The sequence below is a fragment of the Bos indicus x Bos taurus genome, chromosome 4, assembly GCF_003369695.1.
Source record: "Bos indicus x Bos taurus breed Angus x Brahman F1 hybrid chromosome 4, Bos_hybrid_MaternalHap_v2.0, whole genome shotgun sequence".
In the NCBI taxonomy this organism is placed as follows: domain Eukaryota; kingdom Metazoa; phylum Chordata; class Mammalia; order Artiodactyla; family Bovidae; genus Bos; species Bos indicus x Bos taurus.
This window is the reverse complement of record NC_040079.1, coordinates 68,672,011-68,687,149: the sequence shown is the minus strand read 5'-3', so window position 1 is coordinate 68,687,149 and position 15,139 is coordinate 68,672,011. Positions and strand designations below refer to the sequence as shown.

Here is a 15,139-nt window from a genome sequence, read left to right as displayed (position 1 = left end):
ATTTGGTTATATTTCTGTGATTGTGGTTTTCTGTCTGCCCTCTTATGGATGAGGATAAGAGGCTTCTGCAAGCTTCCTATTGGGAGGGACTGGCTGTGGGGAAAACTGGATCTTGTTCTGGTGGGCAGAGCCATGCTCAGTAACTCTTTGATCCAATTCTCTGCTGATGGGTGTAGGGCTGTATTCCTTCCCTGTAGTTGAGGCCAAACTATGGTAGGGGTAATGGCGATAATGGCAACATCCTTCAAGAAGACTTTTGCCAGCACGTCCGGCCTCCTTGGACTACTGTAGTCAGTATCCTGACCCTGCGGTAGGCCCCTGTCAACTCACACCTCTGCCAGAGACTCTCAAGCACACACAGACAAGACTGGCTCAGTCTTCTTTAGGGGTCACTGCTCCTTTCTCCTGAGTCTTGGTGTGCACAAGATTTTGTTTGTGCCCCTCAAGAGTCTGTTTCCCCAGTCCTTTGGAAGTTCTGTAATCAAATCTTGCTGACCTCCAAAGTCAGATTCCCTGGGGATACTCAGTCCCTTTGATGGGAAAGGGACTTCCCAGGTTGCGAGGTCTGTTGTGGGGCCTAGAACTTTTGCAGCAGTGTGAGAACTTTGTTCTCCAGTTTGTGAGTTGCCTGCTCGGCAGCTCTATAGTGGGGTTAATGGTGCTGTCCTCCAAGAGGCTATATAAGCCATGCCTCCTAGGACTGCTGTTGCCAGAGCCTTTGTCCCCACGGCAGGCCACTGCTGATTCACATCTCCACAGAAGACCCTCAAACACTTAAAGGTAGATCTGGCTCAGTCTCCTGTGGGGGTCACTGCTCTTTTCCTTTGCCCTGGTGCACACAGGGTTTTGCTTGTGCCCGCCAAGGGTCTCTGGCGGGTATGCGGTTTGATTTAAATGCAATTGCATCCCTCCAGCCATTTTGTTGTGGCTTCTCCTTTGCCCTTGGTTGTGGCGTATCTTCTTTTTGGTGGGTTCCAACATTCGCCTGTCCATAGTTGTTCAGTAGCTAGTTGCAATTTTGGTGTTGCAGAAGATGAGCACTCATCTTATATGCTGCTGCTAAGTCACTTCAGTCGTGTCCAACTCTGTGCGACCCCATAGACGGCAGCCTACCAGGCTCCCCCGTCCCTGGGATTCTCCAGGCAAGAACACTGGAGTGGGTTGCCATTGCCTTCTCCAGTGCATGAAAGTGAAAAGTGAAAGTGAAGTTGCTCAGTTGTGTCCGACCCTCAGCGACCCCATGGACTGCAGCCTACTAGGCCCCCCGTCCATGGGATTTTCCCAGCGAGAGTACTGGAGTGGGGTGCCATTGCCTTCTCCAACTCGTCCTATATATATTGATGTTATTTTAATCTTAGCCATTTGCCAAATTGCTTTCTTTCACCTACTTTCTGTCATTTTGCCTTAAATTTAATTAGAGGTCTTGCTGAATGGTACTGAGGAAATTCTGTAATAGTTTATAAAGTTTTTTTATTGTGTGTAATTTACATAAATGTGAAAAAATTCAGATTTTCAGTGTGCAGTTGAATCAGTTCTGAAAAATACATGTTCATATAACTCACATCTTAACAAAGAATATTTTAGTCATCCCAGAAAGTTCCCTCATGCCCCTCCCCAGTGCTGTACAACTTACTTCTATCACTATAAACTATTTTTTGCTATTCTAAAATGTTACATAAATATAATTATACAGAATTTTTTCACTCAGGATAATGTTTTAAAGATTCATCCAAGTTGTGTATGTCAAAAATTTGTTACTTTTTATTGCTGAGTAGTATTCTATTGTATAGAGATTCTGTACTAATAAGAGTAGGACACAGTCTTCTTGGCCTCACAAAATGGCTGACCCAGTCAGGCAGAAAGTTGATTTGCTTGGAAATTGAAAGAAAATACAGAATAGTGTATTTGAAAGATCGTGAAATTGTTAGAATACTTCAATAGGCAGAATTGACAGCATATTACGGCTTGCTCTGTGCTTAGGCTGCACGAGTGCTGACAACATAATGCATGATTCTGTATCCCTAGCAGCTCCTGGTATTCGGTCCAAGTACCTGTAGCCATCCCTTAGCTTCTCTTCCACAGTGTTCTTCATGTCACTCCTTTCTTGAACTTGCTCCAGATTCCTGTGTCTTTTCCTCTAAAGTTTCCATAAAGTTATTAAGTCCTACTTGTCCCCCTCCTTTTTTAATTTAAAAATTGTGGTAAAACATTTATAACATGAAATTTGCTGTTTTAACCATTTTTTATGTGTACAGGTTAGTGTTTCTTTGACTAAACATTTGCTCGAGGCACCCGACACTTGGAGTCTTTTTGAGCAATGCCTGCTTTTCTGACTTGAGTTCTGAGTTAAGCTAAATAGAGATGAGCGTTTTGTCAGTTCTTCAGATAGCTGTGACTGTCTGCTTCTTTGTTCTACCTGCTGAATGCGTATTGGTGTTTGTTGTTTGATTTGGGTATGTGTGCTGCACATAATATCGCTGCTGCTGCTGCTACTGCTAAGTCACTTCAGTCGTGTCCAACTCTGTGCGACCCATAGATGGCAGCCCACCAGGCTCCCCCGTCCCTGGGATTCTCCAGGCAAGAACACTGGAGTGGGTTGCCATTTCCTTCTCCAGTGCATGAAAGTGAAAAGTGAAAGTGAAGTCGCTCAGTCATGTCCGACTCTTAGCGACCCCATGGACTGCAGCCCACCAGGCTTCTCTGTCCATGGGGTTTTCCAGGCAAGAGTATTGGAGTAGGTTGCCATTGCCTTCTCCGATCAATATCACTAATCGCTCTTATATAATTTTCAACATTTATTTTACTTCCTTAGCTGTTCTGGTTCATTATTATGGTAAACAATAATATTCAAATTTGTTAGATAAATATTATTTAAAAGAGCAACTTTTATCTGCTTTGAAGTTTTATATTGTTTCCAAACTTTGTGTGTAGACTTTCAAATCAGCTAATACATTTGATTTCTAGGTGTCCATGTATTTTGGCAGAATTTTGGTAGTTTCTTCTAATGTTTCTCTGTTTCATCTTGAAAATGGCTAATGAAAAAAATCATTAATTTAATGTGGTAGGTATCTATCAATAAGACATCTCCATCTGCCATTTCAAGCATTATTATGAAAAGCTTCTAAATTCGGGGTTGGTGCCGCAGTTCTGAAGAAGTCTCATCTGTTGTCACTTTAGGTATTACTGGTGCCCTTTTCTTTTCTCTTTTTGGGTCTCTGATTGTATACCTGTTAGACCTTTCTCACTGTATCCTCAATGCCTGTCTTTATTTTCCATCGTCTTGTTTCACTGTGCAACATTCTGGATAATAGTGTCCAGTCTGCCTTCTAGCTCACTGAATCTCATTTCACTTCCTTCTAATTTATTGTTAAACTCCTCAATTGGTTCATAATTTCAGTTAGTTTTTTTATTTCTAGAAATTCCATTTGATTCTTTTTAAAATTGACAGCATTATAAGGAAGTTATAAAGTATTATAAATAAGTTTATGACTTCTTGTTCGCTGAAAATATTTTCAAGCTCCAAATAAAACTTTAATATGGTAAACATATAGTCTAGATGTAACAATTACAGTATCTGAGATCTTTGTGGGTTTGTCTTTGTTTACAATAGTTTCTTATACTCCTCACTCATGACTAGGTGGTAGTCGTTAGATTTTAAAACTTGTTGGAATAATATGAGGCCTCGGATGATCCATCAGAGATTTTGTATATTTCTAAAGATGCCTGGGGCACTTATCACTCCAGGACTCATGTAATCTAAGTTCAGGAGTTGAAGCTTCCTGGAGAATTTTGGTGATGTAAGTTAAACCTAAACCTAAACACCTTGTTTATTTCTGGTTCACCCTTACCCTAAATATACTTAGAGGCCCGGTGTCTTCATTATGGTTTAATAAATTTCCAATTTTGCTTAGGTGCAGTGCTTTGAATTGTGTTCATCAGGAAGTTTGAAGCTGCCGAAGCCACAGCTCAATTTCCCATTGGGTTCTCAGTTCAGTTCAGTCACTCAGTCATGTCCAACTCTTTGTTACCCCATGGACTACCGCACGCCAGGCCTCCCTGTCCATTACCAACTCCCAGAGTTTACTCAAACTCATGTCCATTGAGTCGGTGATGTCATCCAACCATCTTATCCTCTGTCATCTCCATTTCCTTCTGCCTCCAATCTTTCCCAGCATTAGGATCTTTTCAAATGGTCAGCTCTGCGCATCAGGTGGCCAAAGTATTGGAGTTTCAGCTTCAACATCAGTCCTTCCAATGAATATTCAGGACTAATTTCATTTAAAATGGACTGGTTGGATTTCCTTGCAGTCCAAGGGACTCTCAAGAGTCTTCTCCAACACCACAGTTCAAAAGCATCAATTCTTCGGCGTTCAGCTTTCTTTATAGTCCAGCTCTCACATCCATTCATGATTACTGGAAAAACCATAGCTTTGACTAGACGGACTTTTGTTGAAAAGTAATGTCTCTGCTTTTTAATATTCTGTCTAGGTTGGTCAAAACTTTCCTTCCAAGGAGTAAGCGTCTTTCAATTTCATGGCTGCAGTCACCATCTGCAGTGATTTTGGAGCCCCCAAAAATAAAGCATGCCACTGTCTTCACTGTTTTCCCATCTATTTGCCATGAAGTGATGGGACCGGATGCCATGATCTTAGTTTTCTGAATGTTGAGTTTTAAGCCAACTTTTTCACTCTCCCTTTCACTTTCATCAAGAGGCTCTTTAGTTCTTCTTCACTTTCTCCCATAAGGGTGGTGTCATCTGCATATCTGAGGTTATTGATATTTCTCCAGGTATTCTTGAGTCCAGGTGGTACTTCATCCAGCCCAATGTTTCTCATGATGTACTCTGCATATAAGTTAAATAAGCAGGGTGACAATATACAGCTTTGACGTACTCCTTTCCCAATTTGGAACCAGTATGTTGTTCCATGTCCAGTTCTTACTGTTGCTTCCTGACCTGCGTACAGATTTCTCAAGAGTCAGGTTAGGTGGCCTGGTATTCCCATCTCTTTCAGAATTTTCCACAGTTTGTTGTCACCCACATAGTCAAAGGCTTTGGCATAGTCAATAAAGCAGAAATAGATGTTTTTCTGGAACTCTCTTGCTTTTTCAGTAATCCAGCGGATGTTGGCGATTTGATCTCTGGTTCCTCTCCCTTTTCGAAAACCAGCTTGAACATCTGGAAGTTCACAGTTCATGTATTGTTGAAGCCTGGCTTGGAGAATTTGAGCATCACTTTACTAGCATGTGAGAGGAATGCAACTGTATGGTAGTTTGAGTATTCTTTGGCATTGCCTTTCTTTGGGATTGGAATGAAAACTGACCTTTTCCAGTCCTGTGGCCTCTGCTGAGTTTTCCAAATTTGCTGTCATATTGAGTGCAGCACTTTCACAGCATCACCTTTCAGGATTTGGAATAGCTCAACTGGAACTCCACCACCTCCATTAGCTTTGTTCGTAGTGATGCTTTCTAAGGCACACTTGACTTCACATTCGAGGATGTCTGGCTCTAGTTGCGTGATCACACCATCGTGATTGTTTAGGTCGTGAAGATCTTTTTTGTATAGTTCTTTTGTGTATTCTTGCCACCTCTTCTTAATATCTTCTGCTTCTGTTAAGTCCATGCCATTTCTGGCCTTTATTGAGCCCATCTTTGCATGAAATGTTCCCTTAGTTCAGTCGCTCAGTTGTGTCCAACTCTTTGTGACCCCATGGACTGGAGCACACCAGGCCTCCCTGTCATCATCAACTCCTGGAGCTTACCCAAACTCATGTCCTTTGAGTCAGTGATGCCATCCAACCATCTCAGTGCTGTTGTCCCCTTCTCCTTCCACCTTCAATCTTTCCCAGCATCAGGGTCTTTTCCAGTGTGTCAGCTCTTCACATCAGGTGGCCAAAGTATTGGAGTTTCAGTTTCAACATCAGTCCTTCCAATGAACACCCAGGACTGATCTCCCCTAGGATGGACTGGTTGGATCTCCTTGCAGTCCAAGGGACTCTCAAGAGTCTTCTCCAGCACCACAGTTCAAAAGCATCAATTCTTCAGTGCTCAGCTTTCTTCACAGTCCAACTCTCACATCCATACATGACCACTGGAAAAACCATAGCCTTGACTGGACGGACCTTTGTTGGCAAAGTAATGTCTCTGCTTTTTAATATGCTATCTAGGTTGGTCATAACTTTTCTTCCAAGGAACAAGCATCTTTCAATTTCATGGCTGCAGTCACCATCTGCAGTGATTTTGGAGCCCCTAAAAACAAAGTCAGCCACTGTTTGCCCATCTATTTGCCATGAAGTGATGGGACCAGATGCCATGATCTTCGTTTTCTGAATGTTGAGCTTTAAGCCAACTTTTTCAGTTGGCTCCTCTTTCACTTTCATCAAGAGGCTCTTTACTTCTTCTTCATCTTCTGCCATAAGGGTGGTGTCATCTGCATGTGTTCCCTTGGTATCTCTAATTTTCTTGAAGAGATCTCTAGTCTTTCCCATTCTGTTGTTTTCCTCTGTTTCTTTGCACTGATCACTGATGAAGGCTTTCTTTTCTCTCCTTGCTGTTCTTCTAAAGTCTGCATTCAAATTGGTATATCTTTCCTTTTCTCCTTTGCTTTTCACTTCTCTTCTCACTGCAATTTGTAAGGCCTCCTCACACAGCCATTTTGCTTTTTTGCATTTCTTTTTCTTGGGAATGGTCTTGATTCCTGTGTCCTGTACAATGTCATGAACCTCTGTCCATAGTTCTTCAGGCACTCTGTCTGTCAAATCTAATCCTTAGAATCTATTTCTCAGTTCCACTGTATAATTGTAAGGGATTTGATTTAGGTCATACCTGAATGATCTAGTGATTTTCCCTACTTTATTCAATTTAAGTCTGATTTTGCCAATAAGGAATTCATGATCTAAGCCATGAATACAGCTCCCAGTATTGTTTTTGCTAACTGTATAGAGCTTCCCCATCTTTGGCTGCAAAGAATATAATCAGTCTGATTTCAATGTTGACCGTCCGGTGATATCCAGGTGTTGAGTCTTCTCTTGTATTGTTGGAAGAGGGTGTTTGCCAAGACCAGTGCTTATGAACTGGCAAATGCCCTCAAGGCAAAAGCTAACTGTGAATGCTGAGTTTATTTACCTCTATATTTTGCCATACAGATTTTGGTTCAGTAGTTCTTTGATATTGTATTAGTTCTTCAGTCTTTAAGAAATTAAAAAAAAAAAAAACTAGCTATTTTTAAAGGCTTTCAGTTTTGATCCAAATTTAGCTTGCAATTACTGGAAGCAGAAACCAGCATCTTCTTGATTTTTTAATTGATTTTTATTTATGTATCTTACTTTATCAAATCTTGTTGAAAACAGTATTGATTTATTATTTAATAATCAGCTAAATGTGAGTACATATAGATCTACCTTGATCTTTTATTAGTTTTTCTTAGTTTTAAAAATTCATTTTATTTTCTATCCTGTAGGACTAATGGAAAAAAAACCTGACAACTTGAAATCCATTTTTAAATTAATACAAATTATGCTTTATATTTCTCTTGGATCTTGCCACACAATACTTAGTATACTATGTCTAGCAAATACGAAAATTTTTAATACTGATTTATTTGGGGTTTTATAATTTGTTTCTGGGTTAGGCTTTTTAATTTTGTTTTTAAATGAAACATTTATTCATTGCTTCCTGTGTAGTATGCACTGTGTCATTTGCTCTTAAATTTGTTGTCTAATGTAATCCTTACTGCTCAGTGGTAGATAGTATCCATTATTTTTATAGAACAGAAAGTTTGTAATCAAATGTTTGAGCCTTTGACTGTAGCAAAGGTTTGGTAAGGAAATTTACAAGTTTGATGTGAGTAGGATCCACCATTGGAATGTATTTATATTCCCCATCTTGTCTAGGTTGAGGACTTTTTTAGCTCAACCAGTTTAAACAACATGACTTTTCTAATTGTTGCAAAACACATCTTAAGTTGACTTGTATTTTGGGATATTTTTCCTCTTTCCCTAAATTATTGTAGGTACTTGAATATTTTTACTTGAAAAGTCCACAGATTGCAAAGGAAAATACATGAACAGAAAATATTATCACTTTAATTCAGCAGTATAATCGCTTTTAGCTCTGAAAACAAGGTGTCCTTCAAGTAAATTAATTGGAACTTGGCAGCTGTGCTATAATATGGACTTTATTGTTCCTTATTTTTTTATTTTATGTCTATATTATGACTGTATTTTATGTCTTATTTCCTTATTTTATGTCTATAATGCAGAAACAGATGATATGAAGTATCAAAATTTTAAAGGTCTGTATGCGACACATAATGAAATTTTAAACACTTCAGTCTAACCTTAAATTTGCAATTGATATTTTTATTGTTTGAGTAATAATAAGCCTTTAAAAATATAATTAACATTTCTGTTTTTAGAAATTGTATTTTCCCCCTAGTTTGCTAAAACATTTTCTTATATTAGAAAAAAAAAAAAGAAGATATATTTTCTTTACATTCAGAAGGCAACTTTTCTGGCAGAGGAGTTTATTATATTCACAGTGCTTAGTCATGAGATAAGGGTTTCGTAAAATGATGTGGCATTTTCATTTCAGTAGATGTTTTATTACCATTGATAAGACTGCACACAGGAACCAATGTCCAAGGTTTTGACGTAATCATTTGTGTGATTGTTAACTTGTTGAATGTTATTGCCGGTAGAGGAAATACTCTGGGAAAAATGTTACAGTTACATTTTATCACAATATAAATTTGGTTGTAAACGTCACTGGAGCAGTTTGGTGGATGGAGGTGTAATTTTAGATTAAAATATTAACTTGTTTTCTAGTTGTAAGTAATGATGTGACATATTTTTGCTCTGAAAGCATAGACTGCTGCTGCTAAGTCGCTTCAGTCGTGTCCAACTCTGTGCGACCCCATAGACAGCAGCCCACCAGGCTCCCCCGTCCCTGGGATTCTCCAGGCAAGAACACTGGAGTGGGTTGCCATTGCCTTCTCCAATGCATGAAAGTGAAAAGTGAAAGTGAAGTTGCTCAGTCGTCTCCGACTTTTAGCGACCCCATGGACTGCAGCCTACCAGGCTCCTCCGTCCATGGGATTTTCCAGGCAAGAGTACTGGAGCGGGGTGCCACTGCCCTCACAAAAATATTTTCAGAAAAAAAAATTTTTGATAGCTTATTTAGAAAACATTACCAAAAATTGTTATTTTATGATTTTTTTCTTTTTTCTTTTTTTATAGATTGCCTGTTAACATCTTCTACTTATTTTTTTATTTACCTGTCTTTTCTTTATCTGCATTTAGGACCTGATTTTTGTTATCAATTTCACATGCAAACAGTGACAAATATCTTAGTGTTCCTTGCATATATAAGGTGTAGGATTGATATTGCTATTCATATATGTGTAAATCTGCTTGGTCCTTTTGAAAGCACAGAATGGAGAGGATAAAAGTGAGGAAAGCTAGGTAATGAAAACCCTTGACACTCATCTGTCAAGACACATGCACAGAAACCAAGACTAAAAAAAAAAAACTAGGACAGAAACTGTTCAAATTTTGACTTGACTTTGTGTTATTCATGTCTAGCACAGATGGTAAATTGTGTGCTGGCTGCTAAAGCTCCCACCTGGAAGAGACCCATGTCATTTCATCTGTTTAATTATGGTCATATAGTCATAAAGAGTCAGACACGACTGAGCAACTGAACTGAACTGAACTGAAAGAAGTTCAGTCTTGTTGTGTTCACAAAATAAGAATCAGCAGTATTGAGTGGGCAGCCCTGATGACTTACCATGTTATTCTAAATGTATTTTCTTCATGGCTATAGTAATTGTATTTCCTATTTACTGTATACTTAAAGCAATAGTTAATTCTGAATATTGAACATAAATTTATACCAAGAAAAATAGATATTTATCTCAAACTTTTACATTCATTTTTATATATAATTTACTGTTTCTCGGTAATGTTTCTTAGATTTATTTCAGTTTTGGTACTTATCATCCCACTTTAGGGGCAGCTTTGTTGTTGTTTAGTCACTAAGTTATGTCCAACTCTTGTGAGATTGCATGGACTATAGCCCGCCAGGCTTCTCTGTCCATGGGATTTTCCAGGCAAGCATACTGGAGTGGGGCATACTGGAGTGGGTTGCCATTTCCTTCTCAAAGGGATCTTCCCAGCCCAGAAACTGAACCGGGGTCTCCTGCATTGCAGGCAGATTCTTTACCACTGAGCTACCTGGGAAGCCCAGGGGCAACTTAAATAGCCTCCTAATTGGTATTTCTGACTGCACCATTTCTGTGCTTTAGTCAGTCCTATGTGCTGTTACCTGTGGAACACACTTCCTTTTGTCTATTAGGTGAAATCCTAAACTCTCAGTAGTTTGATCTCCCTAATGTCTAACTTTTATTTCATTTATACAATTTCAGTGATATTCTTCAGATACATAATCATTTCTACCTCTTTGTTTTTCCTTTTGTTATTCTTCAGTTTGGAATATCCTCTCCTCCCCTCATGGTGCATTCACATTTTGCTGTCAAGGGCCAAATTAATAGTTTGTTAACTTCCCTATTTTATTACAGCCCACAAGAGTGCTTTTTGTTCATAGGCTATGATTTTGGGTAGGTGATTATCTTGTTCAGCACATTTTTATACATGTCATGTGTTGTTCTCTTCATTCTCGCATCATTTAATATATGAAAGTCTTCATTTTACTGTAAGCTGCTTGACTACTATAGTATTTTTTACTTCCTTCATAATTCTTTCATGTTACATTTATCAAGTTTTTTATTGAATTAGTGTATTTGATATAGAATGGTCATTTATGCATTTATAAAGCTTAACTAAAACATATCATTTGTGAAGTAATTAATATATTAATCCATTTATACTGCAGAAAGTTTGAAGCATGACTTCAAGCCTGAAAATCTTGGTCCAAATAATACCTCAATGACTTGTCCAAGCTAATATGGCTATTAAGTCGCTTGGAAATCTTTGAGGTTCAGTTTCCTCTGTCATTGAGATGATATCTAGCTAATTAGCAAGATGACTATGAGAATTAAAACAAGATAATGAATATGAAAGGACTTAATTAACATGCTGCCATTTGATAGTTCTGATGCTTACCAAATATTTAGTCACTAAGTCTTGTTCAACTCTTCTGTGACCCCGTGGACTATAGCCCACCAGGCTCCTCTGTCCATGGGATTTCCCAGGCAAGAATACTGGAGTGGATTACCATTTCCTTCCCCAGAGTATTTTCTCCACCCAGGGATCAAACCCGTGTCTCCTGCATTACAGGAGGATTCTTTACCACTTAGTCGTCCAGGAACCCTCTTACCAAAAGTTACGTTTACCTAAATTGGGAATACTTCCTGTGTTGTGTTATAAGCACCATGATTTCTAAGATACTCATTTGATTGATTTTAAAACAAATAAGTGTAAGTACTATTTTTCTTTAAACATTTATTCTTTTAATAAAATATACATAAACATGTGTTCCTATGTGTTATGATAAAACATTAAAATGATTATTTCAATGTGAAAAAAAAATCTGGAGTCTTATTGAGATAAAGAAAGAGAAGTTGCTCAGTCATGTCCGACTCTTTGCGACCACATGGACTGATTGAACCCAGGTCTCCCACATTGCAGGCAGACACTTTACCATCTGAGCCACCAGGGAAGCTCAGGGGAGACAGTAAATGAGAGTAGGGGATGTGGAAAGAATGAATGTAAACTGCCTTTCTGGTAGCTAACGAAGAGAGAGAGAAGAGATACAGGATACTGTCTAAATAGGATGTCAAGTATAGTAATGAACTAACTGTTCATTTTAACAGTTAGTCTTTTAACTCTGCTCTGTTTAAAAAAAATGAATTATGTTAATCTGGAGTTTGCCTCACATGCCTCAAAAAGATTACCCAAGTAGTGAATATAATTATTTCAGATGCTTTGTAATTAGAAATTCTAATCCATCTTCTTCAGAAGTCTCTTTTTGAACCTTGGTAATGATATACTTATGTCACCAGATATATTTTCACAAAAATTAATTTGAAATAAAAACCAACCATATTTCATGTTTTATGACACTTTTTTCCCCACATATTAGGATTTCTGAAATTGGTATGCATCCTCATATTGATGGTGTCTTAGATCTAATAAAATATAGTAACTTGTTACTTACCTATTTTAGTAGTCTTATCTTAGTTTGAACTGTATTCAGTTTGTATTCAGGAATATCCAGTGATACTAGAAGTCCTGGGAAAAGTGAACGGTGTAAAAATAACATTTAAAATTTACTCTCATATTTCATAGCTTTCAAAAAGTAAAAATTTTTATTTAAATATACTCTATTTCAGCATTTTCTCACCAGAATAGGTTAATTTTATATGTTAATGGTCTGTGCTAAAGAATGTTAGAAGGATGATTGCTGATGCAAGTGAAGCATAAGATGTAAAGAATTAATATATTTTTCATTATATCCTTTCATTATACTTTGTACACACATATAGGTGACATATTCATTACTGGGAAGAACAGTGCTAAAATTTTATTTTCATGTGGAAACCCTTCCCACATTCCAGTGTTATAGCAGTAAGTCCACGAATACACAGAAGTAAATCCATTTGTGCCAGGAAAACTTAATATCTGCTCTTCATGTGTCCCTGTGGAACTGTGCAATTATTAGGACCTTTATTTAGTCCAGAATTTACTGGATCTTAATCTTTGAAGATATTCATTTTTAATATCCATTCAGATTAGATCAGATCAGATCAGTTGCTCAGTCGTGTCCGACTCTTTGCGACCCCATGAATCGCAGCATGCCAGGCCTCCCTGTCCATCACCAACTCCCGGAGTTCACTCAGACTCACGTCCATCGAGTCAGTGATGCCATCCAGCCATCTCATCCTCTGTCGTCCTCTTCTCCTCCTGCCCCCAATCCGTCCCAGCATCAGAGTCTTTTCTAATGAGTCAACTCTTCACATGAGGTGGCCAAAGTACTGGAGTTTCAGCTTTAGCATCATTCCTTCCAAAGAAATCCCAGGGCTGATCTCCTTCAGAATGGACTGCTTGGATCTCATTGCAGTCCAAGGGACTCTCAAGAGTCTTCTCCAACACCACAGTTCAAAAGCATCAATTCTTCGGCGCTCAGCCTTCTTCACAGTCCAACTCTCACATCCATACATGACCACAGGAAAAACCACAGCCTTGACTAGACAGACCTTTGTTGGCAAAGTAATATCTCTGCTTTTGAACATGCTATCTAGGTTGGTCATAACTTTCCTTCCAAGGAGTAAGCGTCTTTTAATTTCATGGCTGCAGTCACCATCTGCAGTGATTTTGGAGCCCAGAAAAATAAAGTCTGACACTGTTTCCACTGTTTCCCCATCTATTTCCCATGAAGTGGTGGGACCGGATGCCATGATCTTTGTTTTCTGAATGTTGAGCTTTAAGCCAACTTTTTCACTCTCCACTTTCACTTTCATCAAGAGGCTTTTGAGTTCCTCTTCACTTTCTGCCATAAGGATGGTGTCATCTGCATATCTGAGATTATTGATATTTCTCCCAGCAATCTTGATTCCAGTTTGTGTTTCTTCCAGTCCAGCGTTTCTCATAATGTACTCTGCATATAAGTTAAATAAACAGGGTGACAATATATAGCCTTGACAAACTCCTTTTCCTATTTGGAACCAGTCTGTTGTTCCTTGTCCAGTTCTAACTGTTGCTTCCTGACCTGCATACAGATTTCTCAAGAGGCAGATCACGTGGTCTGGTGTTCCCATCTCTTGAAGAATTTTCCACAGTTGATTGTGATCCACACAGTCAAAGGCTTTGGCATAGTCAATAAAGCAGAAATAGATGTTTTTCTGGAACTCTCTTGCTTTTTCTATGATCCAGCAGATGTTGGCAATTTGATCTCTGGTTCCTCTGCCTTTTCTAAAACCAGCTTGAACATCTGGAAGTTCACGGTTCACATATTGCTGAAGCCTGGCTTGGAGAATTTTCACCATTACTTTACTAGTGTGTGAGATGAGTGCAATTGTGCGGTAGTTTGAGCATTCTTTGGCATTGCCTTTCTTTGGAATTGGAATGAAAACTGACCTTTTCCAGTCTTGTGGCCACTGCTGAGTTTTCCAAATGTGCTGGCATATTGAGTGCAGCACTTTCACAGCATCATCTTTCAGGATTTGGAATAGCTCAACTGGAATTCTATCACCTCCACTAGCTTTGTTCGTAGTGATGCTTTCTAAGGCCCACTTGACTTCACATTCCAGGATGTCTGGCTCTAGGTCAGTGATCACACATTAGTACTTATTAAAGCTAATAGAAGACATTAAAAATTAATAAAAATCATATAAAACTTCTGTGTATCAAAACTATAATTCATATAGTCTCAGAAAAGCCATGTTTTGCCCAGTGATTATAATTTTGCTTTAAGTATGTTTTAAAATAACATAGATTGATTAAATCTCAGTTTGTTTCCAAGGCAAGGCATTCAGCATCACAGTAATCCAAATCTGTCCTCTAACCACTGATGCCAAAAAAGCTCAAATTGCCCAGTTTTTGTGACAACACCACCTTCTAGAACTAGCACCAAAAAAAGATGTCCTTTTCATCATAGGGGATTGTTATGAAAAAGTAGGAAGTCAAGAGAGTAACAGGCAAGTTTGTCCTTGGAGTGCAAAATGAAGCAGGGAAAAAGCTAACAGAGTGTTGTCAAGAGAACACACTGGTCTCAGCAAACACCCTTTTCCAACAACCCAAGAGATGACTACACATGGACATCACCAGATGGTCAATACTGAAATCAGATTGATTATGTTATTTGTAGCTGAAGACGGAGAAGCTGTACTCAGTCAGCAAAAACAAGACCTGGAGCTGCTGTGACCCAGATCATTGCAAAATTTAGGCTTAAATTGAAGAAAGTAGGGAAAACCACTAGATAATTCAGGTGTGGCCTGAATCAAATCCTTTATGATTATACAGTGGTGGTGACAAATAGATTCAAGGAATTAGTTCTGGTAGACAGTGCCTGAAGACCTAGGGACAGGGGTTCATAACACTGTACAGGAGGCAGTGACCAAAACTCTACAAAAGAAAAAGAAATGCAAGAAGGCAAAGTGGTTGTCTGAGGAGGCCTTCCAAATAGC

At 38.7% G+C, this 15,139-nt stretch overlaps 1 protein-coding gene across 1 annotated transcript in view; it reads left to right on the top strand.

The window, feature by feature from the left end:
* Positions 1 to 15,139, top strand: part of ASZ1 (ankyrin repeat, SAM and basic leucine zipper domain containing 1) — a 75,872-nt gene that overhangs the window by 16,672 nt on the left and 44,061 nt on the right. The window lies entirely within an intron of this gene.